This window comes from Carcharhinus amblyrhynchos, chromosome 5, assembly GCF_965287045.1.
Source record: "Carcharhinus amblyrhynchos chromosome 5, sCarAmb.v2.hapA, whole genome shotgun sequence".
Classification (NCBI taxonomy): Eukaryota; Metazoa; Chordata; class Chondrichthyes; order Carcharhiniformes; family Carcharhinidae; genus Carcharhinus; species Carcharhinus amblyrhynchos.
In genome coordinates, this window is record NC_137328.1 from 92,558,677 (window position 1) to 92,569,996 (window position 11,320).

Genomic DNA, 11,320 nt, shown 5'->3' on the forward strand with positions numbered 1-11,320 from the left:
TAAAATGTATGCTAAGCCTTAAAGCCACCTGAATTGCTTCAATTGGTGTGTGCTCCTCTATTTTTCAGAACTTCCTCTGTAACTGAGTTACAGCTGAGTGTCTTTGCTTAGGACTGGACACTTTCTTCCTGTCCAGCTTTGTAGAATGGGTGGCCTCCAACTTCCTTTGTCGACACAAACAAACTACCCTTTTGTCACAGTCATTGAACTGTCTAATTTGTTAAAGAAAACAAGACAAACCAAGCCCATTCTCACACTCCCTCATTCAGTTTTTCCTTCCCTACCAGAAACTTCTAATTTGGCTGCAATTCTGCTTTTCCATGGAAAACTATAAATCGAAGTCATGATTCAAACAGCAGAAACTCTAAAAATTCTCCTGTGAGTTCCTATTTCAACATAGCTAATCTCAAAGTGAATTTCGAAGTCAGAAACACAAAAGTGGCATTGTTTGAACACTTCCACTGAGCTAATTAGAAACTTTTTGCTTTCCCATATCTTAAAGTAGTATTTCCACACTTCCACCACAATATTTTGTAACATTGCTTTGAAAACCATGGCCAAAGGAATACTTTTTACACTTCTCACTGTAATTGTAATTCCAAAATCCATCTTTATCATTTTTGCAGTTGCATTGCATACACTCAGTTCTGGTTAGTAATAGAATTTGCAACATAAGTTGCCAATTGAGTAATCACTCCTAAGTTGATGCTAGCTCTTCGACTGGAGCTTTCTATACCATGCTGTCCTTTTCCTCAAATTCAATTACATTCTGCCTTTCCAAATACTTATCCAGATCCTTTTAAATCATGTTTTAGCCTCTGCCTCAATGGCGTAGTGGTTATATTACTGGACTAAAATCCAGGGACCGAGAATTTAAACGCAATCCTGGATTCAGTTTAAAAACACTGGAAAGAAAAATTAAAAGTCATTATCAATAAAATTCAGGACAAACTGTCAGATCATCATAAAGACACAACTGATTTATTGATGTCTATTAGGAAGAAAGCCTGCTGTTTTGCCTTGTTTAGTTTATGTGCAACTTTATTCTTATACGTGGCTGGTAACAATGCTGAAGTGTCAAAGCAGGCCACTCATTGCTTTTCATATTCAAATTGGGATGCAGGCATCATCAGCAAGGTCAGCTTTTACTGCCCATTCCCAATTGCCTTCTTGAACTGCTGCAGTTAATCTGGTGTAGGTACATCCACACTACTTAAAGAAGGGAATTCCAGAATTTTGACCTAGCAGCAGTGAAAGAACTGCAACATAGTTACAAATCAGGATGGTGTGTGGTGGGAAGACTAATCACCTGATGAAGGAGCAGCACTCTGAAAGCTCATGTTACCAAATAAACTAACCAGGTTAACCAGGACTTTAACCTGGTGTTGTGAAACTTCTTACTGTGCCTATCCCAGTCCAACACCAGCATCTCCACATTTTTTTGGACAGATAGATCAACTTGACTCCTCTTCGGGGGACTGAACACAATATGTAGAGCGCCTTGGACATTACATCCAAGCAAAAGAAGTAGGGGAGGAGGCCAAGAGAAAGCAATTCACCCAATCGAGTGTGGGTACCAAATTTATAATCTGATTCATAGTCCCTCAGCCCCAAGCACGTCCAACTCCAAATCACTCAGTAAGTTTGTGGAATTGGTGAAGTCACATTTCCAGCCTAAACCATCAGTCATACTCCAAACATTTAAGTTTAAGTCAAGGGTGAGAGTCCCAGATGAAACAATTGTGACTATATCACCAAATTGAAACAGACATCAGCATATTACAATTTTGGACCTACCTTGAATGATATGTTACAGGACAGATTTGTCTGTGGGGTTAATAACAAAGTGATTCAACAGAGATTACTTGCAGAGGTCAATATAGAGCACTGAAAAGATGCACAAGAATTATAGAGCATGCAGAATAGTGCCATTCACCAGTTAGGATGGGAACCTGCAGTCAGCAGTGGTGCCAAAAACAAAGAAGTAGCTGCTTGGCTGGAAACGAGTTCTGCCACAAATAGGACAAGAAGATTTAGAAGAGGCAATCAATCAGCAAATGTTACCGATGTGGAGACAACCACGCCCCTGAATTCTGTGGGTATAAAGGAGACCTAATTTTTTTTTGTCATAGGAGAGGGCACTTAAGGTCTCGGTGCAAAGCCAGGCCAAGTCTATTGAGTAGCCGATTAAATAATATGTCACAAGTATACAATGTGAAGAGTCTAGCACCAACAATTTAACTACTCACTCACTGTTTAATATAAAAACATACAAGATAGCTCCTATTACTGTAATGCTCCAGATAAATGGGAAGCCTCTTAAGATGAAGTTGATACATGGGTGTCAGCTGCGATAGGTGAGCTTACATTTCGGTCCTTGAAGAGTACTGTGGCCAAGTTAACAACTTATACTGGAGAAGCAATAAAATAGCATACACTGCAATGGTATCTGTAACTATGGGCAAAAGACTGTCCAACTCCCAGTAATCATCATGACAGGCAAAGTACCAAGCTTTCTTGGTCTCAACTGGCTGAAGAAAATCAGGTTAAATTGGATAGAGATTTTTTCAAGTGCAGGAAGGAGGACTGCTCGAACACAAGAATGTTTTCAAGATGAATTAAGTAAAATAAGAGACCTGCAAACAAAGACATACGTGGATCCAGAGGTCAGCCCTCAATTCTTCAGGACAAAACCAGTACCATATGCTTTATGCGTGGAAGTAGGTACTGAACTAAAGTGATTAGAAAAACACAAAGGGTTGCTCCAACGCACGCAACTGCCTTTTGGCAATTTTCCAGAGGATAATGGGTAGTCTGCTGCGGGGCCGTCACAAGTTGTGGTTTGCCCTGACTATGTCCTGATTACTGATCGACAGAAGCCAAGCAACTAGCAAGCCTAGAGAAGGTGCTGAAGAGATTTCAAGAGGTTGGAGTTCGTCTCAAGAAGGAGAAATGTTCTTTTCAAGCCACTGACGTAACCTACCTGGAGTACTGTGTAAATACACAAGGATTCTACCTCATGCAAGACAAGGTCAAGGCCATAAAGGAGGCACCAGTCCCCAAAAACACATCTGAGGTCAAGTCATTTTTGGGAATAGTAAATTACTATTCATTTTTTAACCAAACTTGTTGACGTTATTGGCCCTCTTGCGTAACCTGCCAAAGAAGCACCAACACTGGTCTTGGAAAACTCTCCAGAAAGAAGCTTTCAGAGAAAAGCAATTGCTGCATTCCTAACACTTGTTTCAATCCATCTAAGGAACTGGTTTTGACCTGCAATGCCTCTCCATATGTGTGGTGCAGTATTATCCCATGAGATGGATAACAAATTTGAAAGGCCAATAGGCTGTCTCAAGAACCCTCTTAAGAGGCTAAAAAAAGGCTACTCTCAAATTGAGAAAAAAGAATTGTTAATAGTTTCTGATGTCAAGGAATTCCACCAGTATTTATATGGTAGGCACTTTACCGTTATTTCTGACCACAAACCGCTCTTGGATCTTTTTAAAAAGGCAAGGCTATTCCATCAATCACATTGGCAAGAATTCAACACCGAGTGTCAATTCTGTCCACCGACAAATATACATTCAAGTACTGACCTGGAACATACATAGTGAATGCATATGCACTTAGCCACCTATCTTTATAAGAAATTGTTACAGCTGCTCAAGCACCACAGGAAATGGTCATGGTGTTGAATTTTTTGCACATGTTGCCAGTCTTAGTAAATGAAATAAGCTAGTGGCCCAGTCAGGATCCACTTCTGTCCAAAGTGAGATACAAGATACTTACAGGTTCGGCCAATGAGCCTGTTTCTGAAGGAATAAAACCATGTTACCCACAAGGATGTATTGAATTGCCAGGATGACATCATACTCTGGGGAGCAAGAGTAGTTGTACCTGTCCTAGACAGGGAACAACTTCCACTGGAAACACACATGCTCATCCTGGCATCTCAAAAATCACCAGAGATTGTGTGGTGGCCTGGCATTGTTGCTGACACCAAGAACTTGTCAAGCACTGTGAACAGTGCCAATTACAACAAAGATTGTGGGGCAGCATGGTGACATAGTGGTTAACACTGCTGCTTCATAGCGCCAGGGACCAGGGTTCAATTCTGGCCTCGAGTGACTGACTGTATGAAATTTTTTTCATCCATGTAATACCTGGAGTCAGAGTATCTAACAATAGAATAGTACTCATATGCGCTGGGTTTCAAAATTTCACCATACTCAATTGCATAAAGTACATTAGAACTGCGTCTTACAACCCAGAATCCAATGACATAACTGAGCAAGCTGTCCAACTTTTAAGTCTGGCCAAAAGATGCAGTCAGGAGGAGCTCTGGGGACCAGAATCTCACGCTTCCTTCTTGGCTTGCCTTCCAGACAACTCTACATGCAACAACCCGCCAAGAAAGTTGCTAATGAACTGTTGTCTCAGAGTGAGACTGAGCCTTGTGTTTCCAAATTTGGCGGGGAGGGTAAAAAACAGCCAAAGCAGTGAGAAGACAAGTCATGATTCATAACAGTCAACATGACCGTTTATGGTGGATGCCATGTGTGAGGAATTTTGATAGTCGATTGAGTTGGATTCTTTGAATTGTCTCTAAAACTGGACCCCGTCTTATCAAGTGGATGTAGAAGGAAGGATCATTCAAAAAAAAGATTATTTGAGAAAAAGAGATACACCCTGGCAGCCAGTTCTGCCATCAGGAAATGTTGTTGACTGTTTCAGCACTGGGCTACCTGATCGTCCTGTGGCAGGCACAACTGACACCTCTATGGAAACAAATAGAACTAAACTGAAGAGACACCTATTATTGTAGTTTTGGTTGACAGCAGGTGGAAATCCCTTGACAAACAATCTATAATTGAGTAAATTCATGTACTAAATGTTTAATTATCTGTATATTTAGTATTGACATTTGTATAAAGGGATTTAAAGGAGAGAGGGGGGCGAGGGGACATGGTAGGAAAGTGTGGTGATTATCCCTTTAAAAATCAATCTGCAGATTAAGGGTCACGAGCCAGGAGAGGAATTAGGGAGCAGGGTGGTGATCTCCCTAGTAAGTAGGGCTTCTGTAGATAGGGACAAATTTTCCCATCCCACCCGGGAATCGTAGCGGGCAAGGGGCAAATCTTGGAAAGGTCCGTTGGTCTTGGGTGGGATTTCCTGGTTGAGGCAAACGTGGCTGGAAAATCCCATCCATGGAGTCATCTTGGGAGCTCATAGCACACACAAGACTGAAGCCTGTAAACAAACAAGTTGTGTTTTCCCTAAACTGGTGAATGAGCATCTTTACACATATTAGAAAATAAGACTATTGACTTTGCAGGAACAACTTGCAATACAACTTGTCACGCAACACCTTTAATTTTCTTATTGCTTTTCTACTTGTCTCATCCGGCATTAAGCAGAAAATTCTAAAAATATTAAAAGCATACCAAGTTAAAAATTTACTAGTTTTACATAAACAACGAACAACTAATGAGTTACAATCTAGATCCACTTTCAAACTTACATCAGCAGACTTACATCATTAACGTTCACAATTTACTGTCAGCTATTGTCCCACAGTTATACTATTTTGAAGGCTACACTCCAGTTGGGTATTTTGCCAACAACTGAAAGTGGGTCATCATCAGAAGCGACCAACTCTTAATCTAATTCCTAGTTTATATCGAATTAGCTAACCTCTATAGTTGGTTGGCATTAGGGGCATGCAGCAGACAATGCCATTATGGTTAAAAGAGAGGAGCAAATAAGCATATGTTTGCACTCCTCTTTTTCTATAAACTGACTCCTGCTGGGAAGTGTATGCATTTTGCATTGCACTCACATATGAAAAATGGGCAGGCAACTGTATGCACCCGACTGCAACGGATTTATTAAAAATATTCAATCATGGATCCAAGCGTCATCTTAAGGTCATCACTTATTGCCTTCCTAATTACACTTGAGTTGGTGGCTTTCTTGTACTGCCGTGTCCATGTAGTGCAGGTACACCCACAATTCCGTTTCTAGATCCATATGAAATTCCAAAAATATGATGTAAATTTATGTATCACTTTATGTACTGAAGTGATCATACACTACTCAAATAAAAAAACCTTAATATGCTGTATGTTATTTAAGTTTATTTATTAGCATCACAATGAAGTTACTGTGAAAATCCCCTAGTTGCCACACTCCAGTGCCCATTCAGGTACAGAGGGAGAACTTTAGCATGGCCAATGCACCAAACTAGCATGTCTTTGGGATTGTGGGAGGAAACTGGAGCACCTGGACGAAAGCCATGCAGACACAGGGAGAACATGTAGACTCCACATAGACAGTCGCCCAAGCCAGGAACTGAACCTGGGTCCCTTGTGCTTTGAGGCAGCAGTGCTAACCTCTGTACCACCGTGTCACCTAAATTAAAAGATGCTCTTAACTATTATGGTGACTAAGAATCTTTAAAGTTTAAGTACAACAATGTTTATTTACATCTGAAAAGAAATTGAAATTTATCAACATTAGTAAAATATTACAAAGCAGTAAATCAAGATGAAATTAGATGACATCATGAGAGAAAAAATCTACTCTGCAGAAACCATTGTTCATGTCCAAGACTATTTCTTTCCCGTTTTAGTAATTACATACTGTTTGTATGTTTTTTTCAGTTTTGAGTTCCTTTTGATGCCAACTGCAGCTGGCAGTTAGTGAAGACAGCCTGTGTTCTCAATGTCATTGATCCGCTTGGTGAGAACACTAATGAATTAATGTTTCATCTTGGCATCAGTATTGGTAACTTATTAACAAATCATTTGCTGCTGGTAGTTGTATTATGCAGAGAGATACTGGACATTTCCGTACTCTATTTCCAGGAGGAATTCCCATAATCTGAAGGCACATTCAGTATGAAAACATTGCAAAAATAATTTCCCAGAAGTGTCTATTTTATCAGCAATTTAGGATCATGAATTCACAAAAATCAGCAGTTAAGATTTTCAAAGAAAATATGAATGATTGTATGCCCCCTCAAAATCAAGTTGGTCTGTCTTTCCCTACCAATTTTCTTTTTCCCCTTTTCAAATTATTAGCTCAGGCTGGACTGCAGCTTCCTAGGTACCTGCTAACTTGGCCTGAAAGGTCATTTTGTATGTGAAAATTCTATACTGCAACTGCTTGCAGCTACATGACACTAAAGAGTCCAATGCTGCACTCATTCCAGTGACTGGACACTAATCGTAGGTGGAAATCCTGTCTGATATTTCTTCCTAGCCCAAGCACTCAACTGCTGACCTCTGAGCTGACACAAACTGCTGTATTATTCTATGCAACTATTAGGCTAAGTAATTTCAAAATTTGTAAATCACACAAAACTTGCAAGTATTATGAATGGTGAGAAGGGTAGTCTTCAAGAGGACATATGTAGACTGATAGAACAGGTGGGCACATGGCAGATTAAATTTAATGCAGAAAAGTGTGAAGAGATACATTATGGAAGGAAGAATGAGGAGTGGTAATATAAAGTAGAGGAGAACATTTAGGAGACAATGTAGTTGCAAGTATTCTGCTTTGCAAGTATTTTTTCATTAATATGGAAAAATTCTGCAATGGTAGCTCAATACATTGCAAAACCCTTTGTCATATACATGATTTAGCACTGAAGGCATTGCCTCTGACATATTTTTTATTACATGATGTACGTTTATTTATTTTATGCAAACATGGTGTGCAAACTGGTGCTTTAATCCACAACTGATTTATTTGAAACAAGTAAAAAAGAAAATTGGCATCAGTATTTCAAAAGTTTGAAAATACCATCAGCATTGTATATACTTTTAAAATAAACGTTTGTTTAAATTTGTTTTTAAAACATTTCCATCAATTTCACCACTCAGCACTTAGTCACTTTTCAGTGAAAACTCTCCACTCCCCTCATTCTATCACCTATAACTTTGTATGATAAATCAGATGTTTTATTTTGTCAGAGGGTTGGTTTATGAGGAGAGACTGGGGCAATTCTCATTGGAATTCAGAAGAATGAGGGGTGATCTTATAGAAACATATAAGATTATGAAGGGAATAGATAAAAGCAGGGAACTTGGTTCCACTGGCAGATGAAACTAGAACTGGTCTCAAAATAAGGGGAACCAGATTTAGGACTGAGTTGAGATGGAACTTCTTCACACAAAGGGTTGTGACTCTGTTGAATTCCCTGCCCAGTGAAACAGTTGAGGCTACCTCATTGAATGTTTTTAAGGCAAGAATAGATACATTTTTGAACAGTAAAGGAATCAAGGGTTATGGTAAGTGGGCAGGTAAGTGGAGCTGAGTCCATGGAAAGATCAGCCATGATCTTATTGAATGGTGGAGCAGGCTTCAGGAGCCAGACAAGCTACTCCTGCTCCTAGTTCTTATGTAGAAATTATGAACTGCTCCTCTATTTATCAGAAAAAGAATGACTTAAGGCAAGAGTAAATTTATCGGGATAGCATGTATAACATCTGTGCAAATGTTTACTTTTCAATCTGTACCTAATACAAAGGCTTACCCTCTTCTGATAAACATCAGAAATATTGCCATAGTATAAATAAGTAAATTACAAATGATTTTAAAATCTGAATGCAAGGCTCCTCTACAGCCTAATGGGTTAAAAACACACAACTTAATAGTGACTTTCATAGAGCAGAAGAACCATGATTTGACTCCCAGTCTGTATTTACTAAGCCATAATCAGGGTATGACAGTTGACTTAAATAACTACAAGGAAAAGAGATCCTGATATGGCAAAGTGCAAAAAGATCAACATTATTTAAGAAAGAGTGTATTTGTGCATCTAAAAAACTCATAACTAAAGCAGTCTAATATGGCATCAGCTAAGAGCTTACTAATGTTAGTAATTATAATTCTGAATTGCAGTATTTCTAAAATCTGATGTAAATTATGGTAGTTTCTTGTGGGACTATAACTGAGTGGTAAGATGCAAGTACAATTTCTACTGAGTTCTAGGTAAACACCAGAAATGTGCTGAATACAGCCTGGCACCAATGAATAGTAAAAGTTAACCTCGACAGAAGTAGAAAGGGATGATGATATCAGACAAATGGATATTCATTTTTCAATACAGGGAATCAAGTCACATATTCCACAAAACCTGGTCTTTCAATGGGACTAGATGACAGTCAGCAAACTTCATTCACCACTAAGCTCTTTGCAATATAGCCTGGATAGAATGAAATCTTCCTCTCAAACAATCCAGAGTGAAACTCTGGGAATGTCCATTCCTTACTTATACTCAAGAAAAAGATCAATAGATTTCATGCAGCAGGTAGCTGGAACCTGGAATATGCTACCCCAAGCATGAGTGTTTGAGAGTGCAGTGAAACAGCAACAAAACTATGCACACCAGACAGAGAAATATATGCAAGTGGCGGGAGTGACCACGAGTTCACAGACAGAAGGAAATGTCCTGCTCTGGATCCAACTACAGAGCCTGTGGAGAGCATAATAATTGGAAAAAGATATGACACGCAAAGAAAGATGGGTAAGTGTATAGAGACAGAGCAACAAGATTTTTTTGAAGTTTATTTATTAGAAACCAAAACATCCATACCCTGGAAAAGATGATGAGTTTGAGAGCATAACAGGCCAGCACAATGGCTAGCATTACTGCCTCACATCGCTCAGAACCCAGGTTCGACTCCCAGCTTGGGTCACTGTCTGTGTGGAGTTTGCACATTCTCCCCCTGTCTCCTCCCACTGTCTAAACATATGCGGGTTAGGTGAATTGGCCATGCTAAATTGCCCCTTCGTGACGAGCTACGATAAACGCATGAGGTTATGGGGATGGAACCTGGCTGGGATTGTGGTCAGTGCAGACCTGATAGGCGGAATGGCCTCCTTCTGCACTGTGGGATTCTATGACTCAATGAACAGACACTGGAACCACACAACTGAAAGAAATGGCTGAATGTGACAATTACCACAGAAAATAAATTCACAAAGATTCAGACAGAATGTGTGAGAAGTAAGCTCACAATCATAAATCTTCTGTCAAAGTGTCAGAGCACACAGCAAATTTAATTCTGCTCAGCATGAAACAGAAAATCTTGCAGGAAAATTTTGTAGAAAATGGTTACCCAAGGAAATTCTTTCTGACACTCGGCAACATTAGGCCAATGGCATATGGTGGGAAGCAAGATTAGACAGCTAGAAAGAATACAAATCGAGGACACACAAAGGAATAAATGTTAACTATATGTTACACGTTATTGAAAGAGATGGTTCTATTATACTGGGATATAGTAGCAGCTGCAAAGTGCAGGTAGAGGTAGAGAGATTCTTCCCGCTCAGAAAGGACAGCAGGACTAGAGGGCACAGCCTCAAGATAAAGGGGGGGGGGGGCAGTTTAGAACGGAGTTGAGGAGGAACTTCTTCACTCAAAGGATGGCGAATCTCTGGAATTCTCTGCCCATTGAAGTGGTGGAGGCTACCTCACAAAATATATTTAAGTCACGGGTAGATAAGTTTTTGACAGACAAGGGAATTAAGGGTTATGGGGAGAAAGCAGGAAAGTGGAACTGAGCCACTTCAGATCAGCCATGATCTTACTGAATGGCGGGGCAGACTCGAAGGGCTAGATGGCCTACTCCTGCTCCTACTTCTTACATTCTTATGTTCTTATTTCAGCAAAACCACGAGATGCAGGGAGCAGCACGGAGAGTTGAAGGTAATGCACTCAGTGAAAAAGCCATTTTCCTATAACGTGTTAAAGAGGGTCTGCAACCTTCCACTTTCATAAGGGCAGCACGGTGGTAGCATAGTAGTTAGCTGTCTCACAGCCCCAGAGACCCGGGTTCAATTCCTAGTTTGGGTCACTGTCTGTGCAGACTCTGCACATTCTCCGTGTGTCTGTGTGGGTTTCCTCCAAGTGCTCCAGTTTCCTCCCACAGTTTGAAAGATGTGATCAAATGCGTTCAGGTATACTCAGTGTACCCGAACAGGTGCTGGAGTGTGGCGACTAGGGAATTTTCACAGTGATTTCAACGCAGTGTTAATGCACTTGTGACACTAATAAATAAACTTTAAACTCGTGAAGTTGGGCATTAGAACGTTGACTTGTACCTTTGATAGCCACACTGAGCAACCACGATCGAACTGCATTGAGTTTAAATGATCCTTTTTACCGCCAGCCTTTCGCCGTCACTCCCACAGCCAATTTCACATCGACATCAGCAAACAACTCAGAAACTTCCGCGACTCCGACCAATCACACCAACGGCCCCGCATCTAATGACGTTTCACACACAGCTATGCCTGAGCCGGACCCCGC

General features: G+C 40.3%; 1 protein-coding gene across 2 annotated transcripts in view; it reads right to left on the reverse strand.

The window, feature by feature from the left end:
* The window catches only part of xrcc4 (X-ray repair complementing 4), a 358,090-nt gene extending 346,829 nt beyond the window's left edge, over positions 1–11,261 (reverse strand). The window contains exons 1-2 of one of the 2 annotated variants that reach the window (XM_080189183.1): positions 11,113–11,261; positions 1,798–1,827 (exon numbers count right to left, since the gene is read on the reverse strand). The gene's annotated coding sequence lies outside the window, so the exon portion shown is untranslated. The remainder of the gene's footprint in view (positions 1–1,797; positions 1,828–11,112) is intronic. The other variant, XM_080189182.1, reaches the window with a different exon arrangement.
* Between the last annotated feature and the right edge of the window lie 59 nt (positions 11,262–11,320).